The sequence below is a fragment of the Equus caballus genome, chromosome 3, assembly GCF_041296265.1.
Source record: "Equus caballus isolate H_3958 breed thoroughbred chromosome 3, TB-T2T, whole genome shotgun sequence".
NCBI classification, from domain to species: domain Eukaryota; kingdom Metazoa; phylum Chordata; class Mammalia; order Perissodactyla; family Equidae; genus Equus; species Equus caballus.
The window spans coordinates 10,934,354-10,951,746 of NC_091686.1; the positions used below are offsets into that span (position 1 = coordinate 10,934,354).

General features: G+C 36.5%; 1 long non-coding RNA gene across 1 annotated transcript in view; it reads left to right on the top strand.

Annotated features, from left to right (window-relative positions):
- The window catches only part of LOC138923575 (uncharacterized), a 33,254-nt gene extending 16,419 nt beyond the window's left edge, over positions 1-16,835 (top strand). Inside the window, exon 3 of the long non-coding RNA XR_011437340.1 lies at positions 13,151-16,835. This is a non-coding gene — a long non-coding RNA (uncharacterized lncRNA). The remainder of the gene's footprint in view (positions 1-13,150) is intronic.
- The last annotated feature ends 558 nt before the right edge of the window (positions 16,836-17,393 follow it).

The following is a 17,393-nucleotide window of genomic DNA, read 5'->3' on the forward strand; positions in this document are numbered from 1 at the left end:
ACTTATCAATAAAAATCAAATGCATATCTTTTATTTGCAGAGTTAATTGACTGCCACTTAAATATTTTCATTTATTAAAGTTAAATAATAATTTTCTTTGCTTTGTTGATAATTAAATAGCCATAACAGTCAATGAGTCTCAATTAAATGTTGAACTAACAATAAATTTATAAAAATAATAACAATGATATGCCACACAATCAGAAACAATAAAACCTAAATTTATTATATTGAAATAAGAAAACTATATGACTAAGTTTCATTTGAGTATGCTTGAGGTTAGATAAAATCTAATAATAATTTTTAAAATAATCTCTTTTTGAGGAGGTTGCAATAAGTTGGTAGAATATATGAGAACTTTTATCTTTTGAAATTACTGGTTGAGGACTATTCCTAGGAAAAGCGAACATTTCCAGTCAGTTCACATCATATCAATTTGTGATAAAATTCACAAAACTGAAAAATAAATAAATAGCAGCAATAGCAAATACTACTAATAATCAGTCAAAATATCAAGGCCTGGGATAAATATGACCAACTTATAATTAGCCCTTGGATCTACTTGATTACTGTAAAATTTCAATCAAACAAAATAAAAACAAAAGCCAGGAAAAAGATTGCAATCTCAGAAGGAGGTCTTAGAATAAATGGATTCAATTAACATTATGGCATTTTGTTTTTCTAATTGAAAGTCAAAAACTATTAATTAATCATAAAATTAATTTAATGAATCACATTAAAATTAATAATAAAATAGAAAAAACATAAGAGATCAGCACTGATAATAACAGTAAATATTTTGCCACGAAATTTTGGTTTTGTTTAGTTATATATTTAAGGATGTGTGTGTGTGTGTGTGTGTGTGTATGTGTGTGCATGCATGTGTTGTGCTGGATGGTGATATAAACTATATTTCTATTGTTAAGTATAGCCTATGTTATTCAGAGTTCTTCAGAGAAATAGAACCAATAGGATATATATTATATATATAATATAGGAGTTTGCTTATGTGGTTCTGGAGGCCAAGAATTCCCATGATCTGCCATCTGCAAGCTCAAGAACCAGGAAAGCTAGTGGTGTAATTTAGTCTCAGTCCAAAGGCCTGATAATCAGGGGGCAGGGGGCTTGTAGTATAAGTCCTGATCTGAGTCCAAAAGCCCAAGAACCAGGAGTGGTAACATCTGAGCCAGAAGTTAGATGTCTCAGCTCAAGCAGACAGAGAGTTAATTCACCTTTCTTCTACCTTTTGTTCTATTCTGCTGCTCAACAGATTGGATGATACTTACCCACATTGTGGAGGTCCATCTGCTTTACTCAGTTCACCAATTCAAATGCTACTCTCTTCCAGAAACACTCTCAGAGGCACACCCAGAAATAACGTCTTACCAGCTATCTGGGCATTCCTTAACCCAGTCAAGTTGACACATAAAATTAATCATTGCATTGCCAACGTTTGAAAAATAGGTAGACGTAGAAATTTCTTGTGCAATGATTAAAAATTTTTTAGTTTGCGGTTAGTCTTATGATGTGTTGTGATACACAGGTATGAATATCAACTTGAATCAAACTGTTTAAGTTTGAAATATGGCTCCAGCATTTAATAGCTGGATGATAAAGAAAAATTCCCTTGAACTTTTTCTGTTTCCTCATTTATAAAGTACATATAATAAGAGTATTTATCTGACTGGGTTGTTGAAAATTTAAATAGAATGAATGGAAAGGAATGTGTCAAAAAGTTAGCACACAGTCAGCTTCAAAACAGTAGTAATATTAGGGCTCTCATAAATGATTCAGATAAGGTTATTCAGAGAGACTTCCACCTCTGTCAAAAATAGAGTAACAGATGATGGATTTACCATCCTTCTTGAAAAAAAAAGAAAGAAAAACACTGGATAAAATATATGAAGCAATGCTTTTCAAGACACTAAGCATGAGGCAATGGAGGACAGTGACTCCTGAGAGATGGGAAATAAATGAGATGAACCCTATGATTGTCCCAGTTTACTGAGAATCTCCTGGCTGCAATGCAGGAGGGGAAAACACAGGTGGAGCCCAGAAGACTTCCTGAGTTGAGAAGATGGACTTGAGAGTTTGGAGAGACAAAGGCAACTATAGTTTTCAAGAAAATGTACTGAAGATGTAAGAGCTTCACACACACAGAGAAATCTAGAGCTCTTTGGAGTATTTCTTGAGTATTTCAGTAAGTACTGATCAAACACATGGGTGTGTGAGAAATCTTCCCCAAGGCTGGGAAAAAGCCACCTGAAAGGATTAAAGAGACCAGTACTCAGATCTCACACAGGGTCAAGAATAGTGCCTATTCCCACAAACTGGAGTGGAAAAATTCATAATTCATGGGGCATTGGGTAGAGAACTAAGAAGGTTCTTGCCTTACTGTTGGGAGATAGTTAGCATTAGGCTAAACATGGCATTGGTTCTGTCTAATAAATATTAAAAGCAGAACCTGAAAGGATCAAACTGTTTCCAACTAACTTAACAAAGTGTAAGAATATTTGTGGGAATATGAAGATATCCAGCACCTCAAAAGGTAAAATGCACAATGTCTGACATCCAATAAAATACTATGAGGCAGATAATGAAGCAGGAAAGTACAACCATGTTGAGGAGAAAAATCAACCAACTGAAACCAAGCTGACACTAGCAAATAGTAGGATTAGCAGAAAATAACATTAAAATGTTCTAATAACTGTATTCTGTATACTAAAAAGTTAAATAAAAATGTGGAAGATACAAAAAAGACCCAAATGAAACTTCTAGAGATGAAAACTACAATGTCCAAAATGAAAAATATAGTGAATGAGATTAATGGTAGATTAGACATTGCAGAAGAAATGATGAGTGAAATTGAAGACATTACAACAGGCAGTATCCAAAATGAAATACAGTGAGAAAAAGAATCAGTGAACTGTGGGACAACTTCAAGTGGCCTAATATACATGTAATTGGAGGGCACAAGGGGCGGGGTGCAGTGAAAATATAGTTGAAGAAGTAATGGTTAAAATTTTCCGGATTTGATGAAAACTATCAACCTACAGATGCAACAAGCTCAAATAACCCCAACCACAAGGAAAATGAAGAAAATTACAGCAAGGTACACCATAATCAAGTAGGTCAAAAACCACCAATACAGAGAAAAATCTTAAAGGAGCCATAAAAAAAGCCACATTACATACAGAGGAAGATAGGGATGACAGCAGATTTTTCATTGAAGAATATAGTAGAGAAGACAGAGGAATAACATTTTGAAGCACTGAAAAAAAACAAAAATAAATGAACAAGAAACCCTGTCAGCCTGTTTTTATACTTAGCAAAAATACCTTTCAAAAGTGAAGGTAAAATAAAGAATTTTCAGAAATACAAAAGCTGAAATAATTAATTACCAGCAGGCCTACATTATAAGAAATGCTGAGGGAAGTCCTTCAGGGAGAAAGAAAATCATGTCAGATGGAAATATGAATCTACACAAAGGAATGAAGAGCACTGGAAATGGTAACTACATTGGCAAATATATAATATTATTTTGTTGTTTTTTAAATCTCTTTACAAGATCATCAACTGTTTAAACAAAAATCAAACAATGCACTGTGAGATTTGTAACATATGTAAAAGTAAAGTGTATGACAAAGGCTGAGTGGAGAGAAATGAAGATATTCTATTGTGAAGTTTTAACACTTTACATGAAGTGGTGATATATACCTTGAAAGTAAACTGTGATAAGTTAAAGATATATACAGTGAACCCTAAGGCAAACACTAAAATAAAAAAGACCCCAAACCAAAAGGCAGATATGTCAGATTGATAAAATAGCATGATTGAACTATATGCTGCCCATAAGAAACACAATTTAACTATAAAGATATAAATAGATTTAAAACGAAATAGAAGAAAATATATCATGTTAACACTAACTAAAAGGAAGCTAGATTATCTATATTAATATAAGATAAAGTAGGATTCAGAGCAAAGAATATTACCTGGGTAAATGAAGGTCATATCATAATGATAAAGGTGTCAATTCATCAGGAGGACATAACTCTCAATGTTTTTAAGTGTCTAATAACTGAGCTTCGAAGTATATGCAGGAAAAACTGGGAGAACTGCAAGGAGAGCTAGACAAATTCACGATTATAGTTGGGTGTTTTAATATCTCCCCTCAATAACTGACTGAAAAAGTGGACTGAAAATCAATAGGGCTATGGAAGGCTTAAACAGCACATTCAACCATCTTGATCTAATTGATGTTTACACAATACTCCACCCAACAGGAGCAGAATTCTTTCCTGGGAGTCATGGAACATTGATCTGGTTAGACCATATTCTGGACCATGAAACTAATCGCAATAAACTTAAAAGGATTCAAAAAACACAATGTATGTTTTCTGACCACATGGAATTAAATTATCAACCAACGACAAGAAGATATCTGGAATATCCTCAAATACTTAGAAACTAAATAACACAGTTCTAAGTTACCCATAGGTCATAGAAGAAATAAAAAAGGATATAAGAAGGTATTTTGAACTTAATGAAAAAGAAAATACAACATACAAAATTTGTGACACGCCAGTTGAGCGGTACTTATGGGGAGGTGTACAACACTAAACACCTGGACTGTGGGGTGTGTGTGTGTGCATGTGCATGTCTTGGTGGCAGCAAGACTTATAAAGCTACAATAATCAAGACAGTGAGTTATTGGCATAAAGATAGACAAATAGATCACTGAAACAGAATAGAGAGTCTGGAAATAGACCTATACACATATAGGTATACATGATCATAAAACAAAAATTGAAAATGACTAGATTTTATGATATATGTGTATTTTTGAAGATATGAGCCTAGAAATGTAGGCAGGGGTCTTGCATATCTTTTGGGAAAGTTCTAATATATTATCCTTACATAATATATGATCATTGAAGAATTATAGAGAGGGAATAACAGGATAAGATTTATTTTAGGAACATCAGAAGTGGTATGGAAGGTGGATTATAGAAAGGGGGAATTTGATTCAGGCAGTATAATTAGGAGGCGGTGAGTCTGAGGAAAGGAGGGGGTAGATTTGAGAGGTATTTGAGAAGATATAACCCATGGTTCTGTCTGGCTTATTTAATGGGTGAAGGATAACCGAGTGAGAGGTATCTTGGACAGCTTATAGATTTCCATCTTGGAATTCTGAGCAGAGACCAATGCCATTCAGAGAACAGGAGAGCAGTAAGTTTTGGAGGGCTCTTGATGGTTCAGTTTTGGATTTGTTGAGTTTGAGGTTCTTTGAGGACTCCTGAAGGGAACTGCCCAGTACTAAGAAAGATACTTGGTGCTAGAGGTCAGGAAAGAGGACTGGTATTGAGGTAAGAATGTGGAAGTGTTCAGTGTTTGTATGGAAATTGAAGCCGTAGACTTGAAGTTTCAGAGAAAGAATGGAAAATGGAAATTGTAAGTCTGGAAAGAAATATTTAAGACATAAGCAGAGGAAGAGAAGCCACTGAGTGCATCCAGAATTTATTTTTTGGAAGTGCCCAGAAGCAGTAAATGAACTTGGAGTGAAAGTGCGTGTGTGTGTGTGTGTGTGTGTGTGTGTGTGTGTGTGTGTGTCGGTGGCAACAAGGGCACTGCATAGGGAACATGTCTTGAAGCTGTGTTTCCATCAAAGCACATTGTTTTTACTCAGACTACGTGTTTCTGGGGGAGGGCTGCTGAAGATTAATGTTGTCACTCTTTCTTGACCACACTACGACAGACTCGTTAAGGAGATTAAGCAGGTAGAGTCAGAGATAAGAAGAGAATGGACATTGGCCTCAAATGTTGGAAAGCAGGCAAGTAAGATAAGGACCATAGTTTCTTAGGTTGCCAGCAGGAAACAGATTGCACTCGGACTGGGTAATTTGAGGAGAGCTTAATAAAGAGACTGTTCACCAAGGCAAGGTGTAGGGAAACTGCATGTAATAATGCCTTTCATCAGGGCTAGGAAGAGGGTGACGACATGACTACTCCTTAGCCTAAAGGGAGGAGGAAGAGGGAGCAGTTACCAGAACCTGGCAATGAGAGAGCTCTGTGGGAGACTGTGCTGAAGGAGCTCTGACCTTTGATTGAGGGGCTTTGCAGGGAAGGGCTGGAGGGTAAATGACCCGCTCTTGACTCCTCCCCTTGCTTCTCTTGCCTCTGCTCTCCATTAACCAAACTCAGTCAGAAGCAAGCCAGTCAGTTGATGTCATCCCTATACATCAGCCTCTGGTGTAGAGCAGGTTGGAGGGGAGATGGGAGTGGATCTGAAAGGGACAAATGAAATAGAGCACAGACTGAGAAATATCTGCTGGAATTCCCCACAAGAGGTCACTGACCCCTCACTGAGGTCAGGGCAGAAGTTAGTTTGTGGAGAGTAAATTGAAGATGAAACAGTAGTGAAGAGAAGGAGCTGCTGTTAAGAGAGTTTGTGGAGTGACTGGAAATAAGTTTTGGGTAACGGGTGGCCGATGTGAGTTAAGATGGCAGACCCTATTCATACACAAAGTCACTGACTCAAAATAATGCCTGAATTTCCCATGGTCTCCCTGTAATTTTCCAGAATTGTGAGGACAATAAAGGCCAGATCAATATAGAGGTGTACGTTAAGACCAATCTGTGAGGGATGTATGTTCTCTTCACTCCATGTTCAGTGGACCTTGTTTATGCGCGTAAGCTCTGTGCACACTGTCTCTCCCCCTGGAGAGTAGGGATTGTACCTTAAATGTCATTATAAGCTCAGTGCCTAGTTCAGTGTGTGAAACGTAGAAGATGCTCAGTGAAAATTATTGAATACAAAAATGTTCAAATGTTCAAAACCATGAAAACATTCCAAAGGCAGAATCTGACGCATGAACACAATTTGGTTATGTTTAAGGAGAGCTAAAAAAACTATCTAGCTCTTCAGCATAGCCACATCCGTCTTCATTATATACTATACATCTCACTTTGATCACCCCTTTTGTTCCTCAAATAAGTAGTTTTCCTTAAGTGAGTTTTAATCCTTCTTAACAGGAAAGAGTTTGATTCTTGTTTGACAAGTCATACCAGCTTTGCGCAAATGCTGGAACATTTCTTGTGTGAATTTGAGTTTATTGCTAAGCTGTTTCTCTCCATGAAGTTTCTTTGAAAGGCTTTTCTAGTAGTTTTCCTCCTGTTTTAACTGGTTGCATCTCCAACCTGATATTATAATGTCTGAATTCCAGATTGACTAAGAAATATTTCCTGTCTAACTTGGGGTACACAGTTGCTTTTAGGTACTTTATGACTTATGATTCTCTTGTTTAAGAAGACTTTGACATGTTTAGAAGTTCTCAGTAATGTTTTTGGGAAGAAAAGTGTAAAAAGAATCTTGCTTCTTCCAATCTTTCGATTTTGTGACAATTCCCATTTCTCTCTTCTAAGTTACATTATTAGAAACCAAATTCTGTTTCTTATTTCATTCACAATACATAATATCATGAAGTATGATAAAAGTAAAGTAGCTTGAACAACAAAATGTTTAAGCATAGTGAAACTGGGAAATTCTAAGTTCTAAGAACAAAAGGTGATATAAAAATCTCTATCATGACAAGGAACCTGGCGAATTTCAGTCTGACTGCTGGAGTCCTTTACATGATAGGCAGAAGCATAATATATAAAAGATGGTAGATCAAGTCGAGCTTAGTGTTTCTCTGATTTTAACGGTTTGCGTTTAACCCTTAAGACCGTCTCTCCAAATGATTGTTTCAATTACGGAAGTAGGACTGGTAGGCAGAGTTGTGCAGCAAAAGCAGAATTTTCTGCTTCTAAAATGTGCATATTTCACAAACTAAGTATTTTCATACGCCAGGATGCATCAATGTTTTACTTGTTTAGGAACAGCTTTGTTTTCAAGCTTCCAAAGTAGATCGGCTGAAATGATATACACTTTGCACATAAATATTGGAAGGATTGAAGAAGCCAACATGATTCTGGCGTGATGGGGACTAGACACGATGGATTTCTACATTGTCCATAGTCCTAAGTCTTTGCGGTTCCAAAACACACCAAATCTATAGGCTGTGTTATAAATAAGTTGCTCCTCAAAATACTCATTCAACATTTTATTTTTATTAAAATACTGAAAAATACCTATTTGACCGTTTGGATTATTTCATTTTGAACCTATTATTTTTTGGTGTGTTTAAAATGCTATTTAAGTAATTGAGCGTTTTTTCCAAATAATTTGAGCGCTGAAAATTCAATGTTCTGTAATTAAAAATAAATCTACAAACTGAATACAGCGGTTATTTTCCCATATACTTTGTTGAAAGTGATAAGAATGGATAAAATTTAACTATGAATTGTACCTATTTCCTATGAAATATTAAGCTTCTATTTCATTAAATTTGGGGAGCTTTTTTTTTTTTTTAGAAAATAATATGATGATACTGAAAGAAAGGAAATAAAATTCTTAGAAAGATCTCAAAAGATTATTAATAGATGAGATTTGAATAAGACTGATCAAATGCTGGAATGAATGCTTTTTTCCTTTTCTTTTCTTTCTTTTTTTTTCTGATTGCCCACATTGTCTGGAAACTGTTCAGCAGAACAAAGGGTTTTACGGATGAAAGACTGGTATGAAGAAACGTGAATGTCAACTCAGGCTCTGAGAGGCAGGCTGCTAATGAAATATTCTAAAAGTCATTTTCAAGGTGGTTGAAAGTTCTCACTGATGTGCACCAACGCCTTTGATAAAAAAAAATTATATCTATCAAATAATTACACAAGCGTTGGCTCTGGGGACAGAGAAAATAAGGTTAGCTCATATGCACCCAAATATTATGGAAAGGTTTGTGAATCGTATTTTCTTTCCATGGGTAAAAATGATCAGGTGCCTGACAACATTGGTAAATTTCTTACTTCTTACATGTGAAAAATGCCTTTTTCTGCTATCTAGATTATGCTAACTAACTGTAATCCATGATTTACTATCTTTATAGTTAGCTTTTTATGAACCAAGTGTAGAAAGGAGATGATTATCTTTAAAATTTGAACTTTCCCCAAACATCCTTGATTGAACTTTCCTGGTAAATGCAAGAAGTAATAACTTTTCCCCAAAGATCCACTGATCCACTCTATTAGTATACATACCTGCCAATGACACCTACTTATCCTCTATTCTACAGTATGCATTCTTTCATTAGAGGATCTATCATGTGTCTATCTATCCGATATATATCTTATTTTTCGAAAAAAAAATATATGCTTATATATATAAGTATCCATGTCATATACATTTCTATGGGTTTATACTTTGATGGTACTTTGCATTCAGACGTCCTTGGAATGTGTCTGCATCAGTTTTCTGTTACTTTGATTTTAATCATGCAGGGGTGGTGAGGACTCTTTCTCAGGAATGTCTATCATAGTGCCCCCTACAGAGAGGCCCTTAATTAGGGTAGCAATGATCCTGTGACATGACCAAATTAATGGAAGCATGGTTCATTAGATTTTTTAAACACTCCATATCAGATTGATCATGGGGCATCTGTCTTCTGCCCCTGTCCCAATTCCAGATGACTGACTGAATCAGAGTGCTCTGACAACAATGTTAAATTTTGTAATCCTGGGTCTGGGTTGGGCTTGGCTCACAGAAGGCAACTAACCTCTGATGAGTAGACTCTATGTCCATTCCATTTTGTATTTTCATGAATGAAATCTTAGTTACATGCATTGTTGATATAAACATAAAAAGAATTTTGCTTGATATTTAATACTCTTTGGGACCAACCTTGTCCCTGCCTCTCAAACCCACTTGCCTTAGTATATAATATGTCATTGCCAGGTTGCAATGTTTTCCCCTTACACTTTCTTTTCAACTTGAAACTCCTTCTCAGCAGTCTAGATCCACACAAAATGCTATCTACTCTGTGAAATGTCAACTGACATTCTTCCAGCAAAGGTAATCACTTTGTACATGTTCTTATAGTGTTTTTTACACATGTATTTGATGACAATTTCATATTACATTGTAATTTACAAATATCTTTATGTTTCTCACACCAGTCAGAGAGATCTTAGAGGTTAGGAGCTAGCACTCACTCATTAAAAAGAAATCTGCAGGAGGCTGGCCCAGTGGCATAGTAGTTAAGTTTGCACTCTCTGCTTTGGCGGCCCAGGATTTGTGGGTTTGGATCCCAGGTGTGGACCTAGCACTGCTTATCAAGCCACGCTGTGGCAGCATCCCACATAAAATGGAGGAAGATTGGCATAGATGTTAGCTCAGTGACAATCTTTCTCAAGCAAAAGGAGGAAGATTGGCAACAGATCTTAGCTCAGGGCCAATCTTCCTCACACACACACACACAAAAGAAATCTACAGGATCAAATGTAGGCACTCAGTGAATTAGTTTTTAAAAATTGTTCAAAGGTAAATAAAATTATGTAAATAGGATCTTTACAGATAATCAGGAAGTTTAGAAGAAAATGGAGTCCAAGATGTGGTAATATTCAGAGAGCTTAAAAAATGGAGTCACCTTGTGGAGAAATTGGAACCCTTGTGCACTGTTGCTGGGAATGTAAAATGGCGCAGCCACTAAGGAAAACAGTATAGCAGTTCCTTAAAACATTAAAAATAAAATTACTATATGACTCAGCCTTGCTGCTTCTGGGTATATACCCAACAGAATTGAAAGCAGGGTATCAAAGAGATATTTGCACACTCACGTTCATAACTCTCTTGTTGACAATAGCCAAAAGTTGGAAGCAACCCAAGTGTCCATTGACAGATGAATGGATAAACAAAATGTGGTAGATACAAATATAATAGGATATTATTCAGCCTTAAAAAAGAAGGAAATTTTGAGGTATGCTACAACATGGATGAACCTTGAGAACATAATGCTAAGTGAAATAAGCCAGACACAAAAAAACAAATACTCTATGATTCTACTTACGTGAAGCACCTAGAGTAGTCAGATTCAGAGACAGAAAGTAGAAGTGTGGTTGCCAGGACTCAAGGTGAGGGAAAATGAGTTGTTTCTCGGGTATAGAATTTCCACCTTCCAAGATGAAAGGACTTTGTAGATTGGTTGTACAAGAATGTGAATGTACTTAACACTATTGAACTGTACACTCAAAAACGGTTAAGATGGTAAATTCTGTGTTATGTGTATTTTACCACAATTAAAAAAAACTGAAAACAATGAAGTCATGTTCATTATACACATCACAATTATGTCAGACCAATCCATCACAAATGTATTTTAATGTCTGTAACTTTAATTATAAATTTTTGGGCAGCTAGTCTAACTAGAGATCATCCACATGCAGAGAAGAATTTATTGTGTTATAATTTTAATACCAATCCATCAAGATGTATTTATTGCATACTCACAATGTTTCATAGCCTTTGGTGGTTGGGAGAGGGGATAAAAATGAACATCAAGAAGGTGACTACCTGACTGCATTCTGAGGGTTCTATGTAGTGAAGTCATTGCTCGTGACATGGTTAAGGGAATTGACACGGCTGCTTTGTAAAGTCAGGTATTCTGGAATTATTCTCGAACGAACCCTAGTTCAAAACTAACTCAAGAAATTCAGAGCACTGACACAGTATAAAAGGAGAATGAGCTTCCCAGTGACACATACACATGATCAGTTGGCCTGCTATAATTGGCCTTAAATGCCCACCTAGGAATTGCATTTGTAATATATTTCTCCAGAGGAAAAAGGGCCAAACTGGAAAATCTGAGTCCTCGCAGCCATTTCTCAGCAGTCATGTAAGTCTTTTTCATCCGATCTGTCCAATTTCACTTTCCTATCTCTGATGCTGTTGGAGATGGTCCAGGTCAGTTCATTTCAGAGAAAGACAAGTTGAAAGGCAACTACCAAAAGTGGGTTCAAAAGGAGATAGGTGAACTTGGTCTAGAAATTTCAGAGATTGATTGGGGATTGAGACAAATATCAAGATGCAAGCTGTGGACCCAAATAAAAAACCAAGATTGACAAAATTAAGGGGAAATGGTCAGAGGAGACAAATAATACTAGATAACAACTAATAAACCTGGGTAATGATACTAATAGCTAACATTTATGGGGCACAGACTATATCCCGACCACTCCTCTAAGCACTTTACTTGTATTAACTCAATGAATCCTTTCAGTAGCTTTACGTGATAGATACTTACATTATTCCCCAATGTCTTAGCTTGTATTACCCCAAAAGGAGACCCAGAGACAAGGATTTGGGTTCATTCTCAGAGAAATGATGCTAGGTTCTCTATTTGAAGTGAGACAAGGACGGGAGAAAAATCCAATAAAGTTCTGTTAATTGGTGGTGTCTGCCAGGGGCAACCAGAGCTCAAATACCGCTGGAGATCTTACATAGAACATGCCTCAGAATTGTTCCACTGAGAGACGAGGGAGCTGGGGATTTTTATCCACCAACTCTTACCCCTCATTGGTTGAGGGTTGCTTCTGGGGCATTAATTCCTAAGCACTGTCATGTTACCATATTCCAAAAGCATCCTCAGGGAAAGAGATACAAGAAGCTGTCCTTGGTGTGTAAAGAGCTGCAGGTGGTGTCCGAGGAGTGATGGCATCCGCTTCACTGAGTTTGCGTATGAGGAACATGGGACACAAAGTTAACATCATGTAATTTGGATTTATTCTAGAAATATAGACCATTGACTGAAGCTAGGTTTCTACATTCTGCCTGTGTTTACACAGGTAACCCCAGTACAGCTAAAGTGGATGAAACAGACAAAAATAAAAAGACATCTTACACACGGAATCTGTAGGCAACATGGAGGCACAGTTCCTTTGTTCATTCACTCATTCAATCATTTGTTCTTTTATTCAAAAATTTATTAAGGACCAGCTTTGAGTCCAGTACTGTTTTGTGCAGTGAGCATGGGATGGGGTGGGGGATATAAGGAGAGCAATTATGACAAGATTTTTGCTCTCATGGAACTGACATGGTGTTGGGAAAGAGAAACAAAGTAAATAAATAGTATAATTTCAAATGACAATGAATATGTTGAATAAAATAAAATTATAATTGCGACTAGTATCTGTGTGACTAGTTACAACACCAGTAATTAGTCAAAGCACCAGAGACGGCCATAGTTTCCAAAAAAAAGGGAATTTCTACTTTTCTCTACAGCTAGACTCCTAAATACGACGTTGAGGACTGTGTATTCCACAAACGGATGAGCAAGAGAGACGTGGTAACCAGTGCACACCTTCCAGGGGGAGAACCTGACAAGGAAGCAAGAACTGATCAACAAAATCATCACAGCTAGTTGTGAGAATTATATGGGAGATGAAGGTGGCGCTGTGAAGGAGAAATAACCATGTGGGCAGAGGCGACACGCTGTTGGATGGTCAGAGAATGCGTCTCTGATAAGGGGACTTTTACAGTGGGTTCCTAAGGACCAAGGACCTTCCATGTTGAAAAGCCAGGAGCAGATTATTTGAGCATGAACATAGAAGACAGCCAATACCAAGATCCCAAGTCTGGAAAGGGCTTGACATATCTTAGTTTTAATAGATCAGTGAGTGAAGGGTGGGGAGTGTCAGAAGAAATGGAGAAGGTTGGCAGGAGCTGGACCAGGCAGGGCCTTCAGGCGCTGCTTTTACTCAGCTGGCCAGTTTGGTGTTTATGTAGACAGTAAATTTCACTTGCCTGTTTTATCCCCTCTCCGAAATGCAAAACAAACAACAACAAAACTGCATCTTTCTAAAACTAGAGGAAGAAGTATCATATTCCTGGAACTATGTGCCCGTGTCTGTCTCCTTCCACGCGCGTGAACCATGTCAATACCCCATCTCTAGCTTCTCATTCAAGGCCTGGCCTGTACTAGGCATTCAATGCATATAGACACAAATGATTGATAATTACTGGAAGGTATTTTATGTTTCCTGTATTATTAGGCATACTTGGAACTGTAGGATAAGTACATAGGATTGAAATGGTTTTTAAGATAAGAACTTTTAAGACCGTGGTGTTCGGTCTTTGAGTGACCTCTAAGCAACTAGAAATCACAAAGAGAGACTCCTGGGGCTGAAGATTATTGGTCCATTTACTAAACGTTTAAACTACTTTAAACTTACTAAACATTTACAAGTAATTAATTATTATTCTTTGGCAATTAGCTAGTCCTTGCGTCAATTACAATACCAGTGAAGATGTTTTCATTTATTCATTCATCCAAGGTACATATAGAACATCTACTGCAAGGTGTGCGTATATGCTCGAGGCTGCGGTGACAAAGACGAACACGACGTGGTCACCGTTCTTACCACTTAAGGAGTAAATTTACTATAAAAAAGGAAATGTTATACCACATCAGTCACGCAGCTATAGAATCTCTAGAATGTGCAGTGCTGTCATGTATGGTGGTGCAGTCAGGGTCTTAGCCTCTCTGAGCTCATAGTCTGGTAGGGAACATATGCAAAGTAACTGTCACGCAAATCATGCATGCTGACATTTATCACCAACAACTGTGGAATAGCGTCAGATGATAGGCCTGGTTGTACACGTAAATGACAGAAACATACAAAGTAGATTCTTGGGAGTGCACTAATTCTCAGAGATTCTCAATACTTCACTAAGCAATGAGCTATAACATTGAGGGTTTCTTTCTTTTTAAAACTATTTCAGTAAAAAAATTTCCTTTCACAAAATATTGAGAGAATTCTGATAAAGAAACCATGAGCATATCTTTGATCTCATAAATATATTCCTGGGAATGCTTTCCAAAGATATATGTGTAAAGATTCAGACACAAAATTTTTTTTCACACTTTCTCCCTTTTATTATACTAACATGCCAAGCGTACTCCCTTTTCTGCCTTTTGTTTCACTAAATCTGGAAGATTTGTTGCCCAGATTGCCAAATGGTTAATGCCATACACTCACTCAGATCCCTGTTCGAAGATCATCTTATCGTAGAGACCATCTATTACTTCCTGCCCCTCTGTCTTCTCCTGCTTTATTATGATTATTATGGTTTTATTGTGGGACTTAATCACCAACTGCCATATTTATTTGTGTGCATTATTTGTCTTGTCTGTCTTTAGCCCTCAGTCCCTGAAATGTAAGCTTTATGAGAACAGAGTCTTTGCGCTCCCCGTCTGGGACAAGGCAGAGCAATGAACAAATATTCCACAAATATTTGTTGAATGAATAAATAAATAACAAAGCCAAAACAAGCTAAATGTCCATCAGTAAGTTATTGACCAAATGTATTAGGCAACCACATAATGAAATTCTATGCAGCCTTTAAAATGGTATTTTTAGAAATAAATGTATGTAGTTTTTAAAAAATGTGGTAAGATGTTCATAACAGATTGTAAGAAAAGGTATATTTGCAAAGCAGGCTTTTTGCTGTTCAGTGTTATTCTCACTTTCTCTCCATATATGTACATATTTGTGTGTTTTCGTGTGTGTATGAAGAAGAAATAAAAATGTTAATGGTAATTATTCCGAGTGGAGAGAATTCAGTTTGATTTGTTTTTCTTTGAATTTTCTGTAAATATTTTAAATTTGTTCTTTGTGCTTCTCTCTATTTTTTACAAGTTTTTTTGGGGGTAAAATAATCTAAAGTAATAAAGGCATTTTTAATCCTCAGATAGATTAAGCAATTGTGTTTAGCATTAGGATTTTGAAGATTTTGCTGGTTTGTTTCTGCGGAGTGACCCATATTGCCTAAATTTCAAACTTGTCATTGGATTGTTACCTGTTGCCTCTGATATCTTTACATAGGCAGCCAGTTATTTAATGCTTAATTCAAGAATTTGATAGAGTTTCTATGTGCAAAAGTACTTGCAGAGTGATGTTATCGTAATATACAATATTTTAGCATCCTAAATATACACTTTTAAAGTTGACACCTAAAATATGTTTTCAAACAAATAACAATTTAATGTAAATAGCAGACTTTGTCTTCTGGTTTTAATGTGGCTTTTGAGTTTTGGTTGTTTACTTTCCTCTCTGCCAAATTTAGCATCTGTGCCCCTTTGAAAAGAACCTATTCGTTCCTTCAGTTCTTTGATAAGCCTGAGATCCTTCGATATATTTACAAGAAAGTTATGGTGCTACCGCTTTGAGAATCTAAAAGGGTAATTTCATGAAAATAACAGTTCATGGAAGTGACAATCCTTAGGCAATCTCTCAATATTTCCCCCAATATGGATCAGCCCATGAATTCCCAAGAAAGATTAAAAATACATTTTAAACTGCTTGAAACTTTTTAAATCTTAAATTAAATGCTTAACTCTCTTTAAATGTGTGACACCATCCATCACAATTTTATATTTAGACACATAATAATGTATAATCTCAGCTTGCTGTCCACTTGTAAAAATGGGAATAGACTTGGAGAAATAAGCAATTTCCCAACAGAAAATTGGAAATTCTGCCAACCAATTCCAGGTGACCCACCATCAATCAGTGTTAAATTCTCTGGGGCTATTGTTGAAGGATGTCGCTATCAGTGAAGGGCTTCACCTGGTGACTAATGGGATAGAACAAATACATTGAAGAACTATAGAAACCCCCGGAATCCGTGAGTGTCCGCTAACTTTCAGCAGGGACCTCTCTTGGCAATTGAGAAAGTGAGATTTTTATAACCTCCTTGCAGTTCTCTTATTAAAATATCTGTTTTTAGAGAAATAGGTGAAATGATGATGCCATGTAATTAAATTAAATTGGCTGACAAAATATTTCTTTATGACTAAACTGTTTAATGTCAGCATTTGGAAGTAGTGATATCATTTGGAATATGTGCAAATGTGACAATTATTCTGATTCTGAAGTTAAATAAAAAGTCTCAGTTTGCAATAAAATCTCCTTGTTTGGTGTTATTAAGCAATTATGATTAATGTCTGAAATGCAATGTTGCGTGGGTATAATTTCCTTGTTTGCTTGAGTGAGTACATTAGGAATTCATTAAAAATGCAAGCTCTTCGGCTTCTCGCAAACTACAAATGTCGCAAGGACTTTGCTGGAGGTTAGGAAGCATTTTTCAGTAAGAAACCATGACTGGGGTGAACCAACAGCTGGCAGATAACTATGATGGATTTCTAGTACTGAAAAGCAGAGACAGACAAATGGGTTTGTTCACTGATGTCAAAAATCAAATCTATTCTGATGTAAAGATCTAATTGCAAGGCATCCTGTTATTCTTCCAACGTGTAACCATAAAGGCTGAAGCAGGTAAGGCCTAAAACTTACGAACGTGGCTAATGCTGATGGGTAAGCCCTGGATATAGGAAGGCAGCTAAGAATCCGATGTTCTCAAAAAGCAGTTTGTCTTAAAGTAGAGAAAATAGTCAAATCAATTGGTTGTTTAATCAATCAATCTGGCACTCCTGGAGCACCTGCCTCACCAGATGGTTGTGAAG